Here is a 15109-nt window from a genome sequence, read left to right as displayed (position 1 = left end):
GGAGTGCCAGCAAACACTCTTGATCCTGCCCCACCATCACCTGAAGCAAGAGGTTGTGACGCGGTGGAACTCAACCCTCTATATGCTTCAGAGGATGGAGGAGCAGCAAAAGGCCATTCAAGCCTATACATCCACCTATGACACAGACAAAGGAGGGGGTATGCACCTGACTCAAGCGCAGTGGAGAATGATTTCCGTGTTGTGCAAGGTTCTCCCACCCTTCGAACTTGCCACATGTGAAGTCAGTTCAGACACTGCCAGCTTGAGTCAGGTCATTCCACTCATCAGGCTTTTGCAGAAGCAGCTGGAGAAAGTGAAGGAGGAGCTAAGATGGAGCAATTCCGCTCAGCATGTGGGACTTGTGGTGTCTCTCTTTCCGGCTGACACAAGCCTGCAGAGGTGCAAAGACCTGCTGGTGAAAACACTGTCAGCTGAAGCGGAATGTGACATGTCAACAGCTCCTTCTTCATTTTCTCATGCAACTGGGGCTGCCAGGAAAAAACTTAGGTATCCTAAGCAACCCGCTGGCAGTGATGCAGGGGAGGCAGGACCAAGTTTAGACATCTGGTCCAGTCTGAAGGACCTGGCAACAATTTCTGACATGTCTACTGTCACTGCATATGATAATGTCACCATTGACAGAATGATGGAGGATTACATCGGTGATAGCATCCAAGTAGGCATGTCAGACAGTCCGTACCTGTACTGGCAGGAAAAAGAGGCAATTTGGAGGCCCCTGTACAAACTGGCTCTATTTTACCTGAGTTGCCCCCCCTCCAGTGTGTACTCCGAAAGAGTGTTTAGTGTAGCCGGGAACCTTGTCAGCGAAAGGCATAGGAGGTTGCTTCCACAAAATGTGGAGAAGATGATGTTCATAAAAAAGAATTATCAACTCTTCCAGGGAGACCAGCCTCCAGAACGTACAGAGGGACCTGTGGTGGTGGATTCCAGTGGGGACGAATTAATAGTCTGTGAGGATGAGGATGTACACAACACTGAAGAGGGTGATGACACGGTGGATGAGGAGGATGAGGACGACATCTTGCCTCCGTAGAGCCAATTTGTGCATGGACAGATTAATTGGCAGCTTGTTTTGTGGGGGCCCAAACGAACCAATAATTTCAGCCACAGTTGTGTGGCAGACCCTGGCGCTGAAATGATTGGTTTGTTAAAGTGTGCATGTCCTGTTTATACAACATAAGGGTGGGTGGGATGGCCCAAGGACAATTCCATCTTGCACCTCTTTTTTTTCTTTGCATTATGTACAGTTTGGGGCCTAGCTTTACAAACTGCCATCCTGTCTGCCACTGCAGTGTCACTCCTAGATGGGCCACGTGTTTGTGCCGCCCACTCGTGTCGCTTAGCATAGTCATCCAGCTACCTCGGTGCAACCTTTTGGACATAAAAACACTATTGTGAGGTGTGAAGTGTTCAGAATAGACTGGAAATGAGTGGAAATTAAGGTTTTTGAGGTTAATAATAGCATAGGAGCAGAAAAACCTACAAATTCTGTGATTTTAGCTGTTTTTATGCTTTTTTAAAAAAAAATACAGATCCAAAACACAAAACCCAGAACCCAAAACACGGAAGGGTTGTTTTGGCAAAACCAATCCAGATCCAAAACACGAAGAAAGATCCAGATCCAAAACCAAAACACGAAAAGTGGCCGGTGCACACCCCTAATATATATATAATACCATCCCACCACACAGTATTGGAGAAATGGTGACACTCAGGTACTATCATGTAAGACTTCACACAACAAAAAGGGCCTGTGCCACCATTTCAGTCCATCCAGACTTTTATTAAGAATATTCTTGCTAAAAGAAACTTTGGACAAAGACACTGTTTGAATTCATCCATGAAAGTACCCATGAGCGACGCCGTTTGTCCAATATTGTATTCCCATTTTGCCACCTGCCCACATCCCTGCCCATCACACCGTGCCTCTGAAAGGGAGGAGTGCGTCACATAGGGAGTAGGTCTCAGAGCAACAAATACAAGGTTAGTGTGGGGGCTGCCTGCAGACAGTAGGTGGGCTGGCAGGAGACACAGCAAAAGGGGGCCAGGCTCGAGACAGAGAAGGGGGCTCACTGGAACTGGAAAGACAATGCAGGGCAAGAGTTGCAGAAACCAGCAGCGGGGCTCTGTCTAGTTTTGTCAGTCCCCGGGCCCCACAATTTCTGATGGCAGCCCTGCATTTAACCCTCGCTGGGATTAAGCAGTCGGGAAGCCAGCTGTCGGGATTAGGTCCGCTGGCTTCCCGACTGCATAATTGTGACAGTGCTCCCCCTCAATTTCCCCCCCAACTGCAGGACACTGCGGCCCACAGGTGGGAAATCGGGAAAGTAGCAGGACAGCTGGGACTGAGGGACGTGAGTTGCTTGTCCTGCACATTGTGGGGGAGGGATCTGCAGTGCTAAAGAACACAAAGCAGTGGTACAATATATAAGAAAAGAGCTAAATCCCACTGCAGCATTTCCATATGCTTCCTGCCTCCTGCCTAATCTCCACTGTGATGCTCAGGCAGGTGTTTGTTACCAAATCATTGCTCACCTAGGAATAGATGTATATTCCACTTAGCTCTGGAAGTTTACAGTAAGTCTGAGCCTTTCCTGAGGGCAGCAGCAGCATTACTATGGAATAACAGCAGCACTACTCTGGAATAACAGCAGCACTACGACATAACAGCAGCACCACTATGGAATAACAGCAGCACTACTCTGGAATAACAGCAGCACTACTATGGAATAACAGCAGCACTACTATGGAATAACAGCAGCACTTCTATAGAATAACAGCAGCATTACAATTGAATAACAGCAGCACTACTCTGGAATAACAGCAGCACTTCTATGGAAAAACAGCAGTATTACTATAGAAAACAGCAGCAATACTCTGGAATAACAGCAGCACTACTCTGGAATAACAGCAACACTGCTATAAAATAACAGTAGCACTACTATGGAATAACAGCTACACTACTATAGAATAACAGCAGCACTACTATGGAACAACAGCAGCACTATTATGAAATAATAGCAACACTACTATGGAATAACAGCTACACTACTGTGGAATAACTGCAGCACTACTATGGAAAAACAACAACACTACTATGGAACAACAGCAGTACTACTATGGAATTCCAGCAGTACTACTATGGAATAACAGCACAGCAACACTACTATAGAATAACAGTAGCAATAATATAGAATAACAGCAGCACTACTCTGGAAAAACAGCAGCACTACTCTGGAATAACAGCAGCATTACTATGGAATAACAGCAGCACAACTCTGGAATAACAGCAACACTACTATGGAATAATAGCAGCACTACTATGGAATAACAGCAGCATTATTATTGAATAACAGCAGCACTACTCTGGAATAAAAGCAGCACTTCTATGGAAAAAGAGCAGAACTACTGTGGAATAGCAGCAGCAGTTCTGTGGAATAACAGCAGCACTACTGTGGAATAACAGCAGCAATTCTGTGGAATAACAGCAGCACTATTCTGGAATAACAGCAGCACTTTTCTGGAATAACAACAGCATTACTATGGAATAACAGCAACACTTCTATGGAATAACAGCAGTATTACTCTGGAATAACAGAAGCACAACTATGGAATAACAACTACACTACTATGGAATAACAGCAGCACTACTCTGGAACCATAGCAGCATTACTATTGAATAACAGCAGCACTACCCTGGAATAACAGCATCATTACTATTGAATAACAGCAGCACTACTCTGGAATAACATCCGCACTACACTGGAAAAACAGCAGCACTACTCTGGAATAACAGCAGCACTACTATGGAATAACAGCAGCACTACTATGGAATAACAGCAGCACTAATATAGAATAACAGCAGTATTACTATGGAATAACAGCAGCACTACTATGGAAAACATCAGCACTACTATAGAATAACAGTAGCATTACTCTGGAATAATAGCAGCATTGCTCTGGAATTACATCAGCACAACTACAGAATAACAGCAGCTCTACTGTGGAATAACAGCAGCACTGCTATGAAATAATAGCAACACTGCTATGGAATAATAGCTACTCTACTATGGAATAACAGTAGCACTACTATGGAATAACAGCAGCACTACTATGGAATAACAGCAGCACTAATATAGAATAACAGAAGAACAACTATGGAATAACAGCAGCACTACTATGGATTAACAGCAGTATTACTATGGAATAACAGCAGCACTAATATAGAATAACAGCAGCACTACTATGTTATAACAGCAGCACTACTCTGGAATAACAGCAACACTACTATGGAATAACAGCAGCACTACTCTGAAATAACAGCAGCACCACTCTAAAATAACAGTAGCACAACTCTGAAATAACAGCAGCACCACTCTGAAATAACAACAGCACTACTCTGAAATAACAGCACTGCTACTCTGGAATAAAAGCAGTACTTCTCTGGAAAAACAGCAGCACTACTATGGAATAACAGCAGTACTACTATGGAAGAACAGCAGCACTACTATAGAATAACAGCAGGACTACAATAGAATAACTGCAGCACTACTCTGGAATAACAGCAGCATTAATCTGGAATATTAGCAGCACTTCTCTGGAATAACAGCAGCAGTTCTATGGAATAACAAAAGCACTACTGTGGAATAACAGCAGCACTACTCTGGAATAACAGCAGCTTTTCTATGGAATAACAGCAGCACTTCTCTGGAATAACATCAGCACTAATATAGAATATAGAATAATAGCACAACTACTATGGAATAACAGTAGCACTACTTTGGAATAACAGCAGCACTTCTATGGAATAACAGCAGCACTAATCTGTAATAACAGCAGCATTACTATGGAATAATGGCAGCACTACTCTAGAATAACAGCAGTACTACTGTGAAATAACAGCAGCACTACTATGGAATAACAACTACACTACTATGGAATAACAGCAGCACTACTCTGGAATAATAGCAGCATTACTATTGAATAACAGCAGCACTACTCTGGAATAACAGCAGCACTACTCTGGAATAACAGCATCATTACTATTGAATAACAGCAGCACTACTCTGGAATAACATCAGCACTACTCTGGAATAACAGCAGCACTACTATGGAATAACAGCAGCACTACTATAGAATAACAGCAGCATTACTCTGGAATAATAGCAGCACTGCTCTGAAATTACATCAGCACTACTACAGAATAAAAGCAGCACTACTGTGGAATAACAGCAGCACTATTCTGGAATAACAGCAGCATTACTATAGAATAATAGCAACACTTCAATGGAATAACAGCAGTATTACTATGGAATAACAGCAGCACTACTCTGGAATAACAGCAGCACTACTATGGAATAACAACTACACTACTATGGAATAACAGCAGCACTACTCTGGAATAATAGCAGCATTACTATTGAATAACAGCAGCACTACTCTGGAATAACAGCAGAACCACTCTGGAATAACAGCATCATTAATATTGAATAACAGCAGCACTACTCTGGAATAACATCAGCACTACTCTGGAATTACAGTAGCACTACTATGGAATAACAGCAGCACTAATATAGAATAACAGCAGAACTACTATGGAATAACAGCAGCACTACTATGGATTAACAGCAGTATTACTGTGGAATAACAGCAGCACTACTATGGAATAACAGCAGCACTAATATAGAATAATAGCAGCAATACTATGGAATAACAGCAGCATTACTATATTATAACAGCAGCACTACTCTGGAATAACAGCAGCACTACTATGGAATAACAGCAGCACTACAATGGAAAAACATCAACACTACCATAGAATAACAGCAGCATTACTCTGGAATAATAGCAGCACTGCTCTGGAATTACATCAGCACTACTACAGAATAAAAGCAGCACTACTGTGGAATAAAAGCAGCACTACTATGAAATAATAGCAACACTGCTATGGAATAATAGCTACTCTACTATGGAATAACAGCAGCACTACTATGGAATAACAGCAGCACTAATATAGAATAACAGCAGACCTACTATGGAATAACAGCAGCACTACTATGGATTAACAGCAGTATTACTATGGAATAACAGCAGCACTACTATGGAATAACAGCAGCATTACTATGTTATAAAAGCAGCACTACCATGGAATAACAGCAACACTACTATGGAATAACAGCTGCACTACTCTGAAATAACAGCAGCACCACTCTGAAATAACAGCAGCACAACTCTGAAATAACAGCAGCACCACTCTGAAATAACAACAGCACTACTCTGAAATAACTGCACCGCTACTCTGGAATAACAGCAGCACTACTCTGGAATAACAGCATCATTACTATTGAATAACAGCAGCACTACTCTGGAATAACAGCAGCACTACTCTGGAATAACAGCAGCACTACTCTGGAATAACAGCAGCACTACTCTGGAATAACAGCAGCACTACTATAGAATAACAGCAGCATTACTCTGGAATAATAGCAGCACTGCTCTGGAATTACATCAGCACTACTACAGAATAACAGCAGCACTAATGTGGAATAACAGCAGCACTGCTATGAAATAATAGCAACACTGCTATGGAATAACAGCTACTCTACTATGGAATAACAGTAGCACTACTATGGAATAACAGCAGCACTACAATGGAATAACAGCAGCACTAATATAGAATAACAGCTGAACTACTATGGAATAACAGCAGCACTACTATGGATTAACAGCAGTATTACTATGGAATAACAGCAGTACTACTATGGAATAACAGCAGCACTAATATAGAATAATAGCAGCAATACTATGGAATAACTGCAGCGATACTATAGAATAACAGCAGCACTACTCTGGTATAACAGCAGCATTACTATGTTATAACAGCAGCACTACTCTGGAATAACAGCAACACTACTATGGAATAACAGCAGCACCACTCTGAAATAACAGCAGCACCACTCTGAAATAACAACAGCACTACACTGAAATCACAGCAGCACTATTCTGGAATAACAGCAGCACTACTCTGGAAAAAAACCAGCACTACTATGGAATAACAGCAGTACTACTATGGAAGAACAGCAGCACTACTATGGAAGAACAGCAGCACAACTATAGAATAACAGCTGGTCTACTCTAGAATAACTGCAATACTACTCTGGTATAACAGCAGCATTACTCTGGAATATTAGCAGCACTACTCTGGAATAACAGCAGCACTTCTATGGAATAACAGCAGCACTACTGTGGAATAACAGCAGCACTACTCTGAAATAACAGCAGCATTAATATGGAATAACAGGAGCACTACTCTGGAATAACATCAGCACTAATATAGAATATAGAATAACAGTAGCACTACTCTGGAATAACAGCAGCACTTCTATGGAATAACAACAGCACTACTGTGGAATAACAGCAGCACTACTCTGGAATAACAGCAGCATTACTATGGAATAACAGCAGCACTACTCTGGAATAACATCAGCACTAATATAGAATATAGAATAACTGCAGCACTACTTTGGAATAACAGTAGCACTACTCTGGAATTGGAATAACAGCAGCACTTCTATGGAATAACAGCAGCACTAATCTGTAATAACAGCAGCATTACTATGGAATAATGGCAGCACTACTCTGGAATACCAGAAGTACTACTATGAAATAACAGCAGCACTACTATGGAATAACAACTACACTACTATGGAATAACAGCAGCACTACTCTGGAAGAATAGCAGCATTTCTATTGAATAACAGCAGCACTACTCTGGAATAACAGCAGCACTACTCTGGAATAACAGCATCATTACTATTGAATAACAGCAGCACTACTCTGGAATAACATCAGCACTACTCTGGAATAACAGCAGCACTACTATGGAATAACAGCAGCACTACCATAGAATAACAGCAGCATTACTCTGGAATAATAGCAGCACTGCTCTGGAATTACATCAGCACTACTACAGAATAACAGCAGCACTACTGTGGAATAACAGCAGCACTTTTCTGGAATAACAGCAGCATTACTATGGAGTAACAGCAACACTTCTATGGAGTAACAGCAGTATTACTATGGAATAACAGCAGCACTACTCTGGAATAACAGCAGCACTACTATGGAATAACAACTACACTACTATGGAATAACAGCAGCACTACTCTGGAATAATAGCAGCATTACTATTGAATAACAGCAACACTACTCTGGAATAACAGCAGCACCACACTGGAATAATAGCATCATTACTATTGAATAACATCAGCACTACTCTGGAATAACATCAGCACTACTCTGGAATAACAGCAGCACTACTTTGGAATAACAGCAGCACTAATATAGAATAACAGCAGAATTACTATGGAATAACAGCAGCACTACTATGGATTAACAGCAGTATTACTGTGGAATAACAGCAGCTCTGCTATGGAATAACAGCAGTACTAATATAGAATAATAGCTGCAATACTATGGAATAACAGCAGCATTACTATGTTATAACAGCAGCACTACTCTGGAATAACAGCAGCACTACTATGGAATATAAGCAGCACTACTATGGAAAAACATCAGCACTACTATAGAATAACAGCAGCATTACTCTGGAAAAATAGCAGCACTGCTCTGGAATTACATCAGCACTACTACAGAATAACAGCAGCACTACTGTGGAATAACAGCAGCACTGCTATGAAATAATAGCAACACTGCTATGGAATAATAGCTACTCTACTATGGAATAACAGTAGCACTACTATGGAATAACAGCAGCACTACTATGGAATAACAGCAGCACTAATATAGAATAACAGCAGAACTACTATGGAATAACAGCAGCATTACTATATTATAACAGCAGCAATACTCAGGAATAACAGCAACACTACTATGGAATAACAACAGCATTACTATATTATAACAGCAGCACTACTCTGGAATAACAGCAACACTACTCTGAAATAACAGCAGCACCACTCTGAAATAACAGCAGCACTACTCAGGAATAACAGCAGCACTACTCTGGAATAACAGCATCATTACTATTGAATAACAGCAGCACTACTCTGGAATAACATCAGCACTACTCTGGAATAACAGCAACACTACTCTGGAATAACAGCAGCACTACTATGGAATAACAGCAGCACTACTATAGAATAACAGCAGCATTACTCTGGAATAATAGCAGCACTGCTCTGGAAATACATCAGCACTACTACAGAATAACAGCAGCACTAATGTGGAATAACAGCAGCACTGCTATGAAATAATAGCAACACTGCTATGGAATAACAGTAGCACTACTATGGAATAACAGCAGCACTACAATGGAATAACAGCAGCACTAATATAGAATAACAGCAGAACTACTATGGAATAACAGCAGCACTACTATGGATTAACAGCAGTATTACTATGGAATAACAGCAGTACTACTATGGAATAAAAGCAGCTCTAATATAGAATAATAGGAGCAATACTATGGAATAACAGCAGCAATACTATAGAATAACAGCAGCACTACTCTGGAATAACAGCAGCTTTACTATGTTATAAGAGCAGCACTACTCTGGAATAACAGCAACGCTACTATGTAATAACAGCAGCACTAATATAGAATAACAGCTGAACTACTATGGAATAACAGCAGCACTACTATGGATTAACAGCAGTATTACTATGGAATAACAGCAGCACTACTATGGAATAACAGCAGCATTACTATATTATAACAGCAGCACTACTCTGGAAAAACAGCAACACTACTATGGAATAACAGCAGCAATACTATATTATAACAGCAGCACTACTCTGGAATAACAGCAACACTACTCTGAAATAACAGCAGCACCACTCTGAAATAATAACAGCACTACTCTGAAATAACAGCACCGCTACTCTGGAATAACTGCAGCACTACTCAGGAATAACAGCAGCACTACTCTGGAATAACAGCATCATAACTATTGAATAACAGCAGCACTACTCTGGAATAACAGCAGCACTACTCTGGAATAACAGCAGCACTACTATGGAATAACAGCAGCACTACTATAGAATAACAGCAGCATTACTCTGGAATAATAGCAGCACTGCTCTGGAATTACATCAGCACTACTACAGATTAACAGCAGCACTAATGTGGAATAACAGCAGCACTGCTATGAAATAATAGCAACACTGCTATGGAATAACTGCTACTCTACTATGGAATAACAGTAGCACTTCTGTGGAATAACAGCAGCACTACAATGGAATAACAGCAGCACTAATATAGAATAACAGCAGAACTACTATGGAATAACAGCAGCACTACTATGGATTAACAGCAGTATTACTATGGAATAACAGCAGTATTACTATGGAGTAACAGCAGCAATACGATAGAATAACAGCAGCACTACTCTGGAATAACAGCAGCATTACTATGTTATAACAGCAGCACTACTATGGAATAACAGCAACACTACTATGGAATAACAGCAGCACCACTCTGAAATAACAGCAGCATAACTCTGAAATAACAGCAGCACCACTCAGAAATAACAACAGCACTACTCTGAAATAACAGCAGCACTAGTCTGGAATAACAGCAGCACTACTCTGGAAAAACACCAGCACTACTATGGAATAACAGCAGTACTACTATGGAAGTACAGCAGCACTACTATGGAAGAATAGCAGCACTACTGTAGAATAACAGCTGGACTACTCTAGAATAACTGCAGCACTACTCTGGTATAACAGCAGCATTACTCTGGAATATTAGCAGCACTACTCTGGAAAAACAGCAGCAATTCTATGGAATAACAGCAGCACTTCTATGGAATAACAGCAGGACTAATCTGTAATTACAGCAGCATTACTATGGATTAACGGCAGCACTACTCTGGAATATCAGCAGTACTACTATGAAATAATAGCAGCACTACTATGGAATAGCAACAGCACTACTATGGAATAACAGCAGCAATACTATAGAATAACAGAAGCACTACTCCAGAATAACAGCAGCATTACTATGTTATTACAGCAGCACTACTCTGGAATAACAGCAACACTACTCTGGAATAACAGCAACACTTCTCTGGAATAACATCAGCAATACTATAGAATAACAGCAGTACAACTCTGAAATAACAGCAGCACCACTGTGGAATAACAGCAGCACTACTCTGGAATAACAGCATCACTACTATGCAATAACAGCAGTACTACTATGGAATAACAGCAGCACTACTATGGAATAACAGCAGCACTACTATAGAATAACAGCAGGACTACTCTGGAAAAACTGCAGCACTACTCTGGAATAACAACAGCATTACTCTGGAATATTAGCAACACTACTCTGGAATAAAAGCAGCACAACTCTGGAATAAATGCAGCACTTCTATGGAATAACAGCAGCACTACTGTGGAATAACAGCAGCACTATTCTGGAATAACAGCAGCATTACTATGGAATAACAGCAGCACTACTCTGGAATAACAGCAGTACAACTATGAAATAACAGCAGCACTACTATGGAATAGCAACAGCACTACTATGGAATAACAGCAGTATTACTTTGGAAAAACAGCAGCACTACTATGGAATAACATCAACACTACTATGGAATAACAGCAGCACTACTATTGAAAAACAGCAGCACTAATCTGGAATAACAGTAGCAATACTATGGAATAACAGCAGCATTACTATGTTATAACAGCAGCACTACTCTGGAATAACAGCAGCACTACTATGGAATAACAGCAGCACTACTATGGAAAAACAACCGCACTACTATAGAATAACAGCAGCATTACTCTGGAATAATAGCAGTACTGCTCTGGAATTACATCAGCACTACCACACAATAACAGCAGCACTTCTGTGGAATAACAGCAGCACTGCTATGAAATAATAGCAACACTGCTATGGAATAATAGCTACTCTACTATGGAATAACAGTAGCACTACTATGGAAAAACAGCAGCAATAATATAGAATAACAACAGAACTACTATGGAATAACAGCAGCACTACTATGGATTAACAGCAGTATTACTATGGAAAAACAGCAGCACTACTATGGAATAACAGCAGCATTACTATGTTATAACAGCAGCACTACTCTGGAATAACAGCAACACTACTATGGAATAACAGCAGCACTACTCTGAAATAACAGCAGCACCACTCTGAAATAACAGCAGCACAACTCTGAAATAACAGCAGCACTACTCTGAAATAACAGCACCGCTACTCTGGAATAACAGCAGGACTACTTTGGAAAAACAGCAGCACTACTATGGAATAACAGCAGTACTACTATGGAAGAACAGCAGCACTTCTATGGAAGAACAGCAGCACTACTATACAATAACAGCAGGACTACAATAGAATAACTGCAGCACTACTCTGGAATAACAGCAGCTTTACTCTGGAATATTAGCAGCACTACTCTGGAATAACAGCAGCACTTCTATGGAATAACAGCAGCACTACTGTGGAATAACAGCAGCATTACTCTGGAATAACACCAGCATTACTATGGAATAACAGCAGCACTACTCTGGAATAACATCAGCACTAATATAGCATATAGAATAACAGCAGCACTACTATGGAATAACAGTAGCACTACTCTGGAATAACAGCAGCACTTCTCTGGAATAACAGCAGCACTAATCTGTAATAACAGCAGCATTACTATGGAATAATGGAAGCACTACTCTGGAAAAACAGCAGTACTACAATGAAATAACAGCAGCACTACTATGGAATAACAACTACACTACTATGGAATAACAGCAGCACTACTCTGGAATAATAGCAGCATTACTATTGAATAACAGCAGCACTACTATGGAATAACAGCAGCACTACTCTGGAATAACAGCATCATTACTATTGAATAACAGCAGCACTACTCTGGAATAACATCAGCACTACTCTGGAATAACAGCAGCACTACCCTGGAATAACAGCAGCACTACTCTGGAATAACAGCAGCACTACTATGGAATAACAACTACACTACTATGGAATAACAGCAGCACTACACTGGAATAATAGCAGCATTACTATTGAATAACAGCAGCACTACTATGGAATAACAGCAGCACTACTCTGGAATAACAGCATCATTACTATTGAATAACAGCAGCACTACTCTGGAATAACAGCAGCACTACTCTGGAATAACAGCAGCACTACTCTGGAATAACAGCAGCACTACTATGGAATAACAGCAGCACTACTATAGAATAACAGCAGCATTACTCTGGAATAATAGCAGCAATGCTCTGGAATTACATCAGCACTACTACAGAATAACAGCAGCACTACTCTGGAATAACAGCAGCACTATTATGAAATAATATCAACACTACTATGGAATAACAACTACACTACTATGGAATAACCGCAGCACTGCTCTGGAATTACAGCAGCACTTCTATGGAAAAACAGCAGCACTACTGTGGAATAACAGCAGCAGTACTCTGGAATAACAGCAGCACTATTCTTGAATAAAAGCAGCATTACTATGGAATAACAGCAGCACTTCTATGGAATAACAGCAGTATTACTATGGAATAACAGCAGCACTACTCTGGAACAACAGCAGCACTACTCTCGAACAACATCAGCACTACTATAGAATAACAGCAGCACTACTCTGGAATAACAGTATAACTGCTCTGGAGTTACATCAGCACTACTATAGATTAATAGCAGCACTACTCTGGAATAACAGCAGCACAATTATGAAGTAATAGCAACACTACTATGGAATAACAACTACACTACTATGGAATAACTGCAGCACTGCTCTGGAGTTACATCAGCACTACTATAGAAGATTAGCAGCACTACTCTGGAATAACAGCACCACCATTATGAAATAATAGCAAAATTTCTATGGAATAACAGCTAAACTACTATGGAATAACTGCAGCACTACTATGGAATAACAACCGCACTACTATGTAACAACAGCAGTATTACTCTTGAAAAACAGCAGCACTACTATGGAATTCCAGCAGTACTACTATGGAATAACAGCACAGCAACACTACTATAGAATAACAGCAGCACTACTCTGGAATAACAGCAGAACTACTATGGAATAACAGCAGCACTACTATGGATTAACAGCAGTATTACTATGGAATAACAGCAGCACTACTATGGAATAACAGCAGCACTAATATAGAATAATAGCAGCAATACTATGGAATAACAGCAGCATTACTATGTTATAACAGCAGCACTACTCTGGAATAACAGCAGCACTACTATGGAATAACAGCAGCACTACTATGAAAAAACATCAGCACTACTATAGAATAACAGCAGCATTACTCTGGAATAATAGCAGCACTGCTATGGAATTACATCAGCACTACTACAGAATAACAGCAGCACTACTGTGGAATAACAGCAGCACTGCTATGAAATAATAGCAACACTGCTATGGAATAATAGCTACTCTACTATGGAATAACAGTAGCGCTACTATGGAATAACAGCAGCACTACTATGGAAAAACAGCAGCAATAATATAGACTAACAACAGAACTACTATGGAATAACAACAGCACTACTATGGATTAACAGCAGTATTACTATGGAAAAACAGCAGCACTACTATGGAATAACAGCAGCATTACTATGTTATAACAGCAGTACTACTCTGGAATAACAGCAACACTACTATGGAAAAACTGCAGCACTACTCTGGAATAACAACAGCATTACTCTGGAATATTAGCAACACTACTCTGGAATAAAAGCAGCACTACTCTGGAATAAATGCAGCACTTCTATGGAATAACAGCAGCACTACTGTGGAATAACAGCAGCACTATTCTGGAATAACAGCAGCATTACTATGGAATAACAGCAGCACTACTCTGGAATAACAGCAGTACAACTATGAAATAACAGCAGCACTACTATGGAATAGCAACAGCACTACTATGGAATAACAGCAGTATTACTTTGGAAAAACAGCAGCACTACTATGGAATAACTTCAACACTACTATGGAATAACAGCAGCACTACTATTGAATAACTGCAGCATTACTAT

This window comes from Taudactylus pleione, unplaced genomic scaffold (genome assembly GCF_031769625.1).
Source record: "Taudactylus pleione unplaced genomic scaffold, aTauple2 ptg000966l, whole genome shotgun sequence".
NCBI classification, from domain to species: Eukaryota; Metazoa; Chordata; class Amphibia; order Anura; family Myobatrachidae; genus Taudactylus; species Taudactylus pleione.
The sequence above is the reverse complement of the archived record's forward strand: the minus strand, read 5'-3'. Positions refer to the sequence as shown.